The following is a 13,197-nucleotide window of genomic DNA, read 5'->3' on the forward strand; positions in this document are numbered from 1 at the left end:
TAATCATTCAAAAACAAATATATCAGTTAATGAGAGCAAAGATGCACCCAAGCTATCTAGTTCAAAGAACAGCAGAAAAGATAACTATCTATTCTTACCCCTCCTGTTATCAGTTCTCCCTTTCCTGAAGACAATAGGTAACTTTGGTCCCTTTCTTTCTAAGACAAACTTTTTGTTTCCTGATTCTTCCACTCCCAGCTCAATCTACATATTGAAATGGCTTTGCCTTTACTTGGGGTTGTTCTGTCCTTTCCTTGTTTGAGATTGGAACCTTATTGTGGAGTTTCCTTCCTTTGTATGTTTATGCTATTTTAATGTTATCCTGTCATAGCCCCCAAATTTATACCCTGAATGCTATACCTATTTATTCTCTTCAAGGCAGCTACTAACACTGAATAATTGATGAAGTATCTCAAGTAATCTAAACAAAGGAGTTAAGTTAATAATAGGGTGAAGAGCATGAGTTTTCTAATGACCAGAAAATGCATGGAAAATTCCTTCAGTGACTCCACTTTCCATAGAGGATGATGTCAAGAATTCCCTGTTAGCAAGGATTTATCACCTAATCCCTGACTGCTTCTGTGGCATTATTATTTCTAACATTATTACTATCCATTTCTCAGATGTGCCTCATCATGAACTTTGAAGTTAGTGTATTATTTACTGGTCCTCAAAGTGACACTATTCTGTGTTCTGCTATGGTTTCTCATGTGCTGCTTCTTCTTGGAATAATATTAAAAAGGAGTGATAGAACCATGTTTAAGTACATGGCTGCCTGTGTGGATAAGGTGACATTCACCAAGATGGGACAAGAAGGAAGCTGAGCAATTTTGGCAGCAAAAGATGGTAAAACAGGCCAGGTATTCTACAAACATCCCTTTGGTTCCAGGCATTATATGGGGAACAGTGTAGACAAGGTCATGTTTAATATAATGAATCTGAAATTTCTGAAGGCCACAGATTTTATATAAATACAACATTGTCAACACTGTTTGGTTTTCTTCAATATTCTTTCATTGAAATGATTCTGAGATGAAATATAAAGGATTTTTTCCTTCAGTAGAAGGGTGGAAAATCTAAGCCAACAAGATCTCAGAATTCTATTTTATTTTCATAGGAGTAATTTTGCTTAGCCCTGTTCAATAGACTCCTCGACCACATTTTTTTGGTCATTACAGCAAATTATGCCTTTGTTCACAAAGGGATGGAATAAGGTAACATGAAGACATATGCATAAACTTATTCTTAATATGAATAACATTACTCAAAGAATAAACCATACATTTGGATTCCTATGAAAAAGGAAATTATTACAAATTTCTATTTCAGATAATGTGGGATTAAAAGTAAAAACTAACTGGGCATAGACTTAAGTATTTCTCAACTCTAACAGGAAATCTTACAGTGTTACAGGGACAATCTTGAGGTCTTTACTCTGAGGCAATAGTTTCCTGAAGTACCTTGAATCTGATCTTTCCCTTGAAGCCATTTCTTAATTTCAGAATCTTTGCTGGAGAGATTAGGGATAGCATGAGGAAAAGTTTTATTTTCAAGCCTGGTATTTTCTTTCACCTTCCTAGAAATTTCTCATGAGTTTAATAATTTTTTTTTTCTGTATTCCAAGCTATAACAATACAAAGAAAGCACATAAATGCCCCCCGTTTTTTTATTTGATTGTTGTTGTTTTTCTGACTCTTTGCAACCCCATGGACTGAGCCTTCCAAGCTCCTCTGTCCATGGGATATCCCAGGCAAGAATACTGGTGTAGGTTACCATTTCCTCTCCAGGGAATCTTTATGACACAGGGATCAAATCTGTGTCTCCTGCTTGGCATGTATCACTGAGCCACCGGAAAAGCCCCTTTTGTCCCAAACTATATAACCACTTCCTCTGTCCTTCAACTGCTTGCCATCAGTTGCCTCAAGGTTCTTAACACTTTTCAGTGATAGATACCTAAAGCAATTACAGATTTTCCTACCATCAACTACAAACTCAATGCCATATTTTTAAGTTATAATATCACCTTGACTTTAGATACCAGATTCTGTTTTAGCTATTTATTACCATTTAGCAAACTAGCCAGAAGTTTAGCTAAGATAACAACAGTTACTTATTTTACACACAAATCCACAGTTTTGGCAGGCCTTCATGTGACAACTTGTATCTACTCTTTGTGAGGTCACCTTGGTTGGCCCAACTATGGCTGAAGGGTCATTTACAAAATTGCTCACTTATGTGGCTGGTTCAGTTCAGTTCAGTTCAGTTCAGTCGCTCAGTCGTGTCCGACTCTCCGCGACCCCATGAATCACAGCACGCCAGGCCTCCCTGTCCATCACCAACTCCTGGAGTACACTCAAACTCATGTCCACAGAATCGGTGATGCCATCCAGCCATCTCATTCTCCGTCGTCCCCTTCTCCTCCCGCCCCCAACCTTTCCCAGCATCAGAGTCTTTTCCAGTGAGTCAACTCGTCTCATGAGGTGGCCAAAGTATTGGAGTTTCAGCTTTAGCATCAGTCCCTCCAATGAACATCCAGGATTGATCTCCTTTAGAATGGACTGGTTGGATCTCCTTGCAGTATAAGGGACTCTCAAGAGTCTTCTCCAACACCACAGTTCAAAAGCATCGATTCTTCGGCGATCAGCTTTCTTCACAGTCCAACTCTCACATCCATACATGACCACGGGAAAAACCATTGCCTTGACTAGACGGACCTTGGTCGGCAAAGTAATGTCTCTGCTTTTCAATATACTATCAAGGTTGGTCATAACTTTCCTTCCAAGGAGCAAGCGTCTTTTAATTTCATGGCTGCAATCAGCATCTGCAGTGATTTTGGAGCCCAAAAAAACAAAGTCTGACACTCTTTCCACTGTTTTTCCATCTATTTCCCATGAAGTGATGGGACCAGATGCCATGATCTTTGTTTTCTGAATGTTGAGCTTCAAGCCAACCTTTTCACTCTCCTCTTTCACTTTCATCAAGAGGCTTTTGAGTTCCTCTTCACTTTCTGCCATAAGGGTAGTGTCATCTGCATATCTGAGGTTATTGATATTTCTCCCAGCAATCTTGATTCCAGCTTGTGCTTCTTCCAGCCCAGCGTTCCTCATGATGTACTCTGCATATAAGTTAAATAAGCAAGGTGACAATATACAACCTTGACGTACACCTTTTCCTATTTGGAACCAGTCTGTTGTTCCATGACTGGTTCTAACTGTTGCTTCCTGACCTGCATACAGGTTTCTCAAGAGGCAGGTCAGGTGGTCTGGGATTCCCATCTCTTTCAGAATGTTCCACAGTTTATTGTGATCCACACAGTCAAAGGCTTTGGCATAGTCAATGAAGCAGAAATAGATGTTTTTCTGGAATGCTCTTGCTTTCTCCATGATCCAGCAGATGTTGGCAATTTGATCTCTGGTGCCTCTGCCTTTTCTAAAACCTGCTTGAACATCTGGGAGTTCACGGTTTACATACTGCTGAAGCCTGGCTTGGAGAATTTTGAGCATGACTTTACTAGCGTGTGAGATGAGTGCAATTGTGTGGTAGTTTGAGCATTCTTTGGCATTGCCTTTCTTTGGGATTGGAATGAAGACTGACCTCTTCCAGTCCTGTGGCCACTGCTGAGTTTTCCAAATCTGCTGGCATATTGAGTGCAGCACTTTCACAGCATCATCTTTCAAGACTTGAAATAGCTCAACTGGAATTCCATCACCTCCACTAGCTTTGTTCCTAATGATGCTTTCTAAGGCCCACTTGACTTCACATTCCAAGATGTCTGGCTCTAGGTCAGTGATCACATTATCGTGACTATCTTGGTCGTGAAGATCTTTTTTGTACAGTTCTTCTGTGTATTCCTGCCACCTCTTCTTAATATCTTCTGCTTCTGTTAGGTCCATACCATTTCTGTCCTTTATCGAGCCCATCTTTGCATGAAATGTTCCCTTGGAATCTCTAATTTTCTTGAAGAGGTCTCTTGTTTTCCTCTATTTCTTTGCATTGATCACTGAGGAAGGCTTTCTTATCTCTCCTTGCTATTCTTTGGAACTCTGCATTCAGATGCTTATATCTTTCCTTTTCTCCTTTGCTTTTCGCCTCTCTTCTTTTTACAGCTATTTGTAAGGCCTCCTCAGACAGCCATTTTGCTCTTTTGCATTTCTTTTCCATGGGGATGGTCTTGGTCCCTGTCTCCTGTACAATGTCACGAACCTCCGTCCATGTGGCTGGTTAGTTCATATTAAATGCTGATTGTGTGGAAATCTGGGGCTGTTCAGTCTTGGTTTCTTACTACAAGGATTTTATAAGGCTGCTTGGGCTTGCTGAAAACATGGTACCTAGAAAAGGACATCAAGATAGCAGAGTAATAGAAAGCCCAGAGGTAAACCCGTGCACTTATAAGAAACTTTAACAAAGGAGGCAAGAGTTTACAATGAAGAGCCTCTTCAATAAGTGGTGCTGAGAAAAATGGACTGCTAAGTGTGAAAGACTGAAATTAGAACACTTCCTAACACTATACACAAAAATAAACTCAAAATGGATTAAAGAGCTAAATGTAAGGCCAGAAACTATAAAGATCTTAGAGGAAAACATGGACAGTACGCTTTTTGAAATAAATCTCAGCAAGATCCTCTTTGACCCAATTCCAGGAGTAATGGAAATAAAAATGAACAAATAGGACCTAATTAAAATTCAAAGCTTTTGTACAGCAAAGGAAACAATAAACAAGATGAAAAGACAACCCTCAGAATGGGAGAAAATAATTGCAAACAAAGAAACTTACCAAGGATTAATCTCTAAAATATATAAGCAGCTCATGCAACTCAATATCAGAAAAGCAAATAACCCAATCAAAAAATGGGCAGAAGACCTAAAATGATATTTCTTCAAAGAGGGCATTCAGTTCAGTTCAGTTCAGTCGCTCAGTCGTGTCTGACTCTCCGCGACCCCATGAATCACAGCACGCCAGGCCTCCCTGTCCATCACCAACCCCCGGAGTACACTCAAATTCATGTCCACAGAGTCGGTGATGCCATCCAGCCATCTCATTCTCCGTCGTCCCCTTCTCCTCCCGCCCCGATGGCCAAAAAAAAAAAAAACACATGAAAAGATGCTCAGCATTACTAATTATTAGAGAACTGTAAATTAAAACTATAGTGAGGTACCACCTATACCAGTCAGAATGTGCCATGGTAAGTCAATTAAGTTGTGTCTGACTCTTTGTAACCCTGTAGACTATAGCCCACTGGGTTCCTCCGTCCATGGGATTCTCCAGGCAAGAATACTGGAGTGGGTTGTCATTCCCTCCTCCAGGGGATCTTCCCCACCCAGGGATGGCCATCATCAAAAAATCTGCAAACAATAATTTTTGGAGAGGATTTGAATAAAAAGGAACCCTCCTGCATTGTTCATGGGAATGTCTAGTGATAGAGCCACTATGGAGAACAATATGGAGATTCCTTAAAAAACTAAGATTAAAGCTACTACTGTATGACCCAGCAAGCCCACTACGGGGCATATACCTTGAGAAACCATAATTGAAAAAGACACAATTACCCCAGTGTTCATCACAGCACTATTTACAATAGCCAGGACATGGAAATAACCTAGAAGTCCATAGACAAATGAAGAGATGACAAAGTTATGGTACATTTATACAACACAATATTAGCCATAAAAAGGAGTGGATTTCAGTCATTGGTAGTGAGGTAGATGAACCTAAAGTCTGTTACACAGAGTGAAGTAAGTCAAAGAAAACAAATATAGTATATATATGAAACCTTAAAAAATGGTATTGATAAACCTAATTGTAGGGAAAGAATGGATACACAGACAAAGAGAATAGACTTGGACACAGAGGGGCAAGAAGAGGGTGGGATGAACTGAGAAAGTAGCTTTGAAATATATACACCACCATGCATAAAATAGATAACTAATATGTTAGTCGTTCAGTCATGGACCCCATGGACCATAGCCCACCAGGGTCTTCTCTCCACGGAATTCTTGAGGCAAGAATACTGGACTGGGTATCCATTCTCTTCTCTGGGGACCTTCTTGACCCAGGGACTGAACCCAGGTCTCCTGCATTGCAAGCAGATTCTTTGCCATCTGAGCCATCTGAGAAGCTGCTGTATAACACAGGGAGCCAAACTTGGCACTCTGTGTTGACCTAGAGGGGTGGGATGGGGAAGTGAGAGGGAGGCTGAAGAGGAAGGGGTTATATATGTGCATAACTATATATATATATAGTTATGACTGATTCATGTTTTATGGCAGAAACCAACAGAACATTGTACAATTATCATCCAATTAAAAATTAAATGAATAAATAAAAATTATAAAGGAGATGACAGAGTAGGAGGGAAAAAAGTTCACTTTGCTCCACCCATGCATTAAAAATACAGGTTCCTGTGGAACAATTCTTAGTGAAAACAAACTGTAGACTAGTGGAAAGACTCTTACATAAATAAGACTATAAGGAAGAACCATACAGGGTTGGGTTGGAAGGGAAGAGAATGATCAGGTTGGGCCATGCACCTCTGAGAGGGGACAGAGGAAAGGAGGGAAATTACACAGACTTAGAGCAAGCAGTTGAAACCATATGTTGCTTGCCACTTTCCTGAGATCTGACACCAGAAAGTCTAGGTCATTAGCTGGTTTGAAAAGCAGTGGGACTGACATCAGGGTTGTAGAACCTAGGCCCTATTCATGAAGCACACGCACATGCTTTCTTACACACCAAACAAAGTGGAAGAAACAGATTGAAACTGCCCAGAACTGTGGCCAGATTTCCACAAGCATCCCAGTGCTCACTCTATCCCCTTTCTGGTCCCTCTTTCTCTGTGACACAGCTCCACACTAGGGTGAAGGTGCTGCAGCTGGGGAGAGTCCAGTTTCAGGAGACAGAGTCTGCTCAGATAAGCACAACATTCAAACTGAGTGCTGGCAGCCATTATTGGCATCCATGGGAGCCGAAGGTTAGAAGTGGTCCAGAATTCTGACTGGTGCTTATCAGCCCATGCCCTTATTAATGCCAAATCAATGGAATATTCTAGAAGTATACAGGCTGTTCTATCCAAAAACATCAGTGTATATATATATATATATATATATATATATATATATATATATATATTTCCCTCCCCCCAAGTGCACAGGGAACATTTTCCAGGATAGATAAAATGCTACCACAAAAAAAGTCTTAACAAATTTAAGGGAACAGAAATTATACCAAGAATTTTTTTCTTGTCATAACAGTATGATACTAGATATAAATTATGGTAAGAAAAATGAGAAAAAAAAAAAAACATTTAGAGACAAAACAAGTTACTGAAAACCAATAGGTCAATGAAAAAAAAATATTTTTTCTTCAAATAAGAAATCAGAAATATCTCAAGACAAATGAAAATAAAGCATACCTTCCAAAAAGAGATGTAACAATAGCAATTTTAAGAAGAAAGTTTATAGTGATACAGGCCTACCTCAAGAAAGAATATAAATATCAAATAAACTATGTAACACACTATTTAAAGGAATTAGAAAAAGAAGAACAAGCAAAGCCATATTAGAATGAGGGAAAATAAAGAGAAGAGAGAAAATAAATTAGAGATCAACAAACAATAAAAAAGATAAATGAAACAAAAACTTTTTTTTAAAAAGATTACAAAAAAATTCATACACCAAGCTCAATAACTTAAAAGAGATAAGATCAAAATAAACAAAATCAAAGATGGAATAAGAGAAATAGCAACCAATAGTACAGAGATATGAAAAAAAGAAAATCATGAGACTACTACAAAAAATTATATGCCATCAAATGTGCTAACCTAGAAGAACTGTATGAATTTCTAAAAATATACATTTCTTTTTTTTTTATTTTTTCAAAGATAATATATTTTTATTTGCTCAGAATGCTTGTTTCTAAAGGTCACTGAAATTAAAAATGGTTTGCTTTCCAATGAAGCTGTTAACATCCAGAACTTCATTAAGTTTACAACAAATTAAGAATTTACAATAAACAGGGACCTATATAGTCTTAGCAGATATTGGAATAATAAGGTATACACTATACAGTGACACATATTCTTTTTATCAGAGCATAGTTTCCTGAACAGACAGAAATGCAAAAGTAAGTAACAGTGTTGTTTCTATCTATGCTCGAATATAATATTTTAGTTCCTAGAATTTACAATACAAAATTGTTCACCCAGATTTAGTTTTTTTTTTTCCTTCCAGTTCAAGTCTGGAGAGCTTCTCTATAAAATTTTACATTTTATAACTTTTCCTTTGAAATATGAGAAAAGCATGGAATCTCCTGAGTTAGATGCAGCTTATACATTCTTTAAAAATTATTTTAAAAAAAATCACAAGTGAACCACCAAATATATCCATAATAAACGTTGCTATTCACATAGTTCTTTAAGCAATATTCAAGTATATTTTTGCTTGTATGTTTACATTACTTTAGAGTCTATTTTTAGCTTACCATAAAACTGTATCTATAAAGCCTTTTCAAATATTTAATAAATGAAGCAAAACAGTCATTATGAAAATATAAACTGTGTTTACAGCCTTTTCATTTTTCATGTTTTTATGCATTTCCTGTCAACCATATAATTTCCTTTTCTTTAGGGATGCTGATAAACGGTTGTCTTTCTAATCTCAACACTGCTGCTTTCTCAGCTGGCCACTCAGATTTTCTGAACACATGGTATTCTCTCTGTGCATCAGTTGTACCAGTGGAATCTGATAATGTTGGTATTCATCACTTCCAGTTATTTCAACTGCAGAACCACCTTATTAGCTGCTTCCAAGGAATCTATTAGATTCTGCAGCTCTTCTTTACTCATTTCAACAGAATATGGCTTGACTTCACCATTTTCTTTTACATCTAGATGAAGGTTTAAAAGTGGCATTTGTAATGAAGCAATCTTGTCACTAGAAAGTGAAAGCTTTATCTGCCAATCAAAATCCTGTAGTTGTGCAGAGGAAATATCAACTATTTCTTCCAACAGAGTCTTCTTGATTTCATATTTCCTACTTTTTAAGCATTTCATGATAGCTTCTTGATGAGATGAATTCAACTGTTTCAACTGTTGAGATATCTCTTCATCAGATAAATTTTTACCAACTACAGCTTTGAAAAAGGTGGTAATGTCTTCTAGAACGTGCATCCATTCTGCTGAATCCCAAACACTGTGATAATCCTGGTAGAGAGGATAAGTTCGGCCACAAATGCCATCAATTATTTTGTGAAGAAGCTGCAAGCCCCGATCTGCGGGAAGCTTCTGCAGCCGCCACAAGGGTGTCCCCTCTTCCGGCTCCATCCCTGCAAGAAGCTAGGGGCTCAAAATATACATTTCTTAATACTGATTCAGAAAGAAATATACAGTCTAAACAAACTTATCATTAGAAGTAAAATTAAATTTGTAATTTTAAAAAGAAAGAAAACCTCCCAGCAAACAGAAGTCCAGGACAGCATAAATTCACAGGGCAAATTCTATCAAACACAATAAGAAGAACTGATGTTTATTATCAAATTATTCCCCCAAATTGAAAAGGTGGAAATACCCCCAATTTTATATATTATTCAAGACCCCCCTTATCCTGATACCAAAACCAGAAATAAAATTATAATCCAATATTTCTGATGAAGGTAGAGACAAAAATCCCCAACAAAATTTAGTAAACCTAATTCAAAAATATATAAACTGACTCGTACACCATGATCAAGTGGGATTTACAGGATGGTTCAATATCTGCAAATTCATCAATGTTACACAGTATATTAACAAAACTAAAGGACAAAAACTGCATGATGATCTCGGTAGATGCAGCAAAAGGGGTGGAAAAAATTTAATATTTATTCATGATAAAAACTCTCATCAACATTGGTATAGAGAGAGTATATCTTAACATAATAAACCCCATTTATGACAAAACCACAGCTAACATGATACTCAGTGGTGAAAAGCTAAAATCTTTTCCTCTAAAATCAGGAACAAGACCAGGATATCCATTCTTAACACTTCTGTTTACATAATGTTGAAAGTTGTAGCCACAGCAAATAATAACAAGAAATATAAGTCATCCAAATTAGGAGATAAGAGGTAAATTGTCACTATTTGCAGTTGACATGATACTAAATATAGGAAATGCTGCTACTGCTAAGTCACTTCAGTTGTGTCCGACTCTGTGTGACCCCATAGACGGAAGCCCACCAGGCTCCCCCATCCCTGGGATTCTCCCGGCAAGAACACTGGAGTGGGTTGCCATTTCCTTGTCCAATAGGAAATGCTAAAGTTTCCATAAAAATATTAGATTTAATAAATAAATTTAGTAAAGGTGCAGGATGCAAGATTAATTCACTGAAATCTGTTGTTTTTATATACACCAATAATGAACTGTCAGAAGGGAAAAGCAAGAAAACAATTCTATTTAAAATCATATCAAAAAGAATAAAATACCTAGAAATAAATTTAACCAAAATGTGAAAGACCTGTACTCTGAATACTGTAAACAATGAAGGGAATTGAAGATGATACAAAAAAATGAAAATATATCCTGTTTTTATAGATTAGAAGAATCAATATTGTTAAAATGTCCTTACTACTGAAAGCATTATATAGAGTCAGTACAACTCTTAGCAAAATATTTTCACAGAAGTAGAAGAAATAATCCTAAAATTTATGTTAACCCATATAAGACCCTCAATAGCCAAAGCAATTTTGAGATGAAAGAACAAAGCTGGAGGTATCACACTCCTGACTTTAAATCATATTACAAAATTATAGTCATTAAAACAGTATGTGCTGTTTTGAAATATACCCATATACCTATGATCAGTTAATCTATAACAAACAAAGCAAGAATATGCACTGGAGAAAAGAGAGTCTCTTCAATTAATAGTTTTGAGAAAAGTGGAAAACTAGCTACATGTTAAGGAAAAAGATTAAAACATTTTCTTACACCATATGAAAATAAATTCAAAATTTATTAAAAATCTAAATGCAAGACTGGAAGCTATAAAACGTCTAGAAAAAAAAAATCAGGACATACTTTGACAGAAATCATAACAATTTTTGTCTTTTTATGTCTCCCTGTTCCATAGGGAACAAAAGGGAAAATGTAAAACAATGAAACCAGAACGCTTTCTGACACCATACACAAAAATAAATTCAAAATGGATTAAAGCTTTAAATGTAAGGCCAGACTATAGAGCTCGTAGGGGAAAGCATAGCCAGTACATCACAGCAAGATCCTCTTTGACTCCCCTTCTAGAGTAATGGAAATAAAACCAAAAGTAAACAAATGAGACTTAATCAAATGTAAAACTTTCACAAAGCAAAGGAAAAAATAAACAAGATTAAAAGACAACTCTCAGAATGGGAAAAATAATTGCAAACTAAACCACTAAACATCTGAATGCAGAGTTCCAAAGAATAGCAAGGAGAGATAAGACAGCCTTCCTCAGTGATCAATGCAAAGAAATAGAGGAAAACAACAGAATAGGAAAAACAAGAGATCTCTTCAAGAAAATTAGAGATTCCAAGGGAACATTTCATGCAAAGATGGGCTCGATAAAGGACAGAAATGGTATCGACCTAACAAAAGCAGAAGAGATTAAGAAGAGGTGGCAAGAATACACAGAAGAACTGTACAAAAGAGATCTTCACGACCAAGATAGTCACGATAACGTGATCAGTGACCTAGAGCCAGACATCTTGGAATGTGAAGTCAAGTGGGCCTTAGAAAGCATCAGTACGAACAAAGCTAGTGGAGGTGATGGAATTCCAGTTGAGCTATTTCAATTCCTGAAAGATGATGCTGTGAAAGCGCTACACTCAATATGCCAGCAAATTTGGAAAACTCAGCAGTGGCCACAGGACTGGAAAAGGTCAGTCTTCATTCCAATCCCAAAGAAAGGCAATGCCAAAGAATGCTCAAACGACCGCACAATTGCACTCATCTCACACGCTAGTAAAGTCATGCTCAAAATTCTACAAGCCAGGCTTCAGCAGTATGTGAACCGTGAACTTCCAGATGTTCAAGAAGGTTTTAGAAAAGGCAGAGGAACCAGAGATCACATTGCCACATCAGCTGGATCATGGAGAAAGCAAGAGAGTTCCAGAAAAACATCTGTTTCTGCTTCATTGACTATGCCAAAGCCTTTGACTGTGTGGATCACAACAAACTGTGGAAGATTCTGAAAGAGATGGGAATACCAGACCACCTGACCTGCCTCTTGAGAAACCTGTATGCAAGTCAGGAAGCAACAGTCAGAACTGGACATGGAACAACAGACTAGTTCCAAATAGGAAAAGGAGTACGTCAAGGCTGTATATTGTCACCCTGCTTATTTAACTTATAGGCAGAGTACATCATGAGGAACGCTGGGCTGGAAGAAGCACAAGCTGGAATCAAGATTGCTGGGAGAAATATCAATAACCTCAGATATGCAGATGACACTACCGTTATGGTAGAAAGTGAAGAGGAACTCAAAAGCCTCTTGATGAAAGTGAAAGAGGAGAGTGAAAAGGTTGGCTTGAAGCTCAACATTCAGAGAACAAAGATCATGGTATCTGGTCCCATCACTTCATGGGAAATAGATGGAAAAACAGTGGAAACAGTGTCAGACTTTATTTTGGGGGGCTCCAAAATCACTGCAGATGCTGATTGCAGCCATGAAATTAAAAGACGCTTGCTCCTTGGAAGGAAAGTTATGACCAACCTTGATAGTATATTGAAAAGCAGAGACATTACTTTGCCAAGAAAGGTCCGTCTAGTCAAGGCTATGGTTTTTCCCGTGGTCATGTATGGATGTGAGAGTTGGACTCTGAAGAAAGCTGATAGCCAAAGAATTGATGCTTTTGAACTGTGGTGTTGGAGAAGACTCTTGAGAGTCCCTTGGACTTCAAGGAGATCCAACCAGTCCATTCTAAAGGAGATCAATCCTGGGTGCTCATTGGAAGGACTGATGCTGAAGTTGAAACTGCAATACTTTGGCCACCTCATGCGACGCGTTGACTCACTGGAAAAGACTCTGATGCTGGGAAAGGTTGGGGGCGGGAGGAGAAGGGGACGACGGAGAATGAGATGGCTGGATGGCATCACTGACTCTGTGGACATGAGTTTGAGTGTACTCCGGGAGTTGGTGATGGACAGGGAGGCCTGGCGTGCTGTGATTCATGGGGTCGCGGAGAGTCG

At 37.9% G+C, this 13,197-nt stretch overlaps 1 pseudogene; it reads right to left on the minus strand.

The window, feature by feature from the left end:
• Positions 1 to 7,925: 7,925 nt before the first annotated feature.
• LOC148778221 (COMM domain-containing protein 8 pseudogene) lies at positions 7,926 to 9,317 on the minus strand (annotated as a pseudogene).
• Between the last annotated feature and the right edge of the window lie 3,880 nt (positions 9,318 to 13,197).

Source organism: Moschus berezovskii, chromosome 4 (assembly GCF_049115385.1).
Source record: "Moschus berezovskii isolate FMDL1 chromosome 4, NW_MosBer_1.0, whole genome shotgun sequence".
Lineage (NCBI taxonomy): Eukaryota > Metazoa > Chordata > Mammalia > Artiodactyla > Moschidae > Moschus > Moschus berezovskii.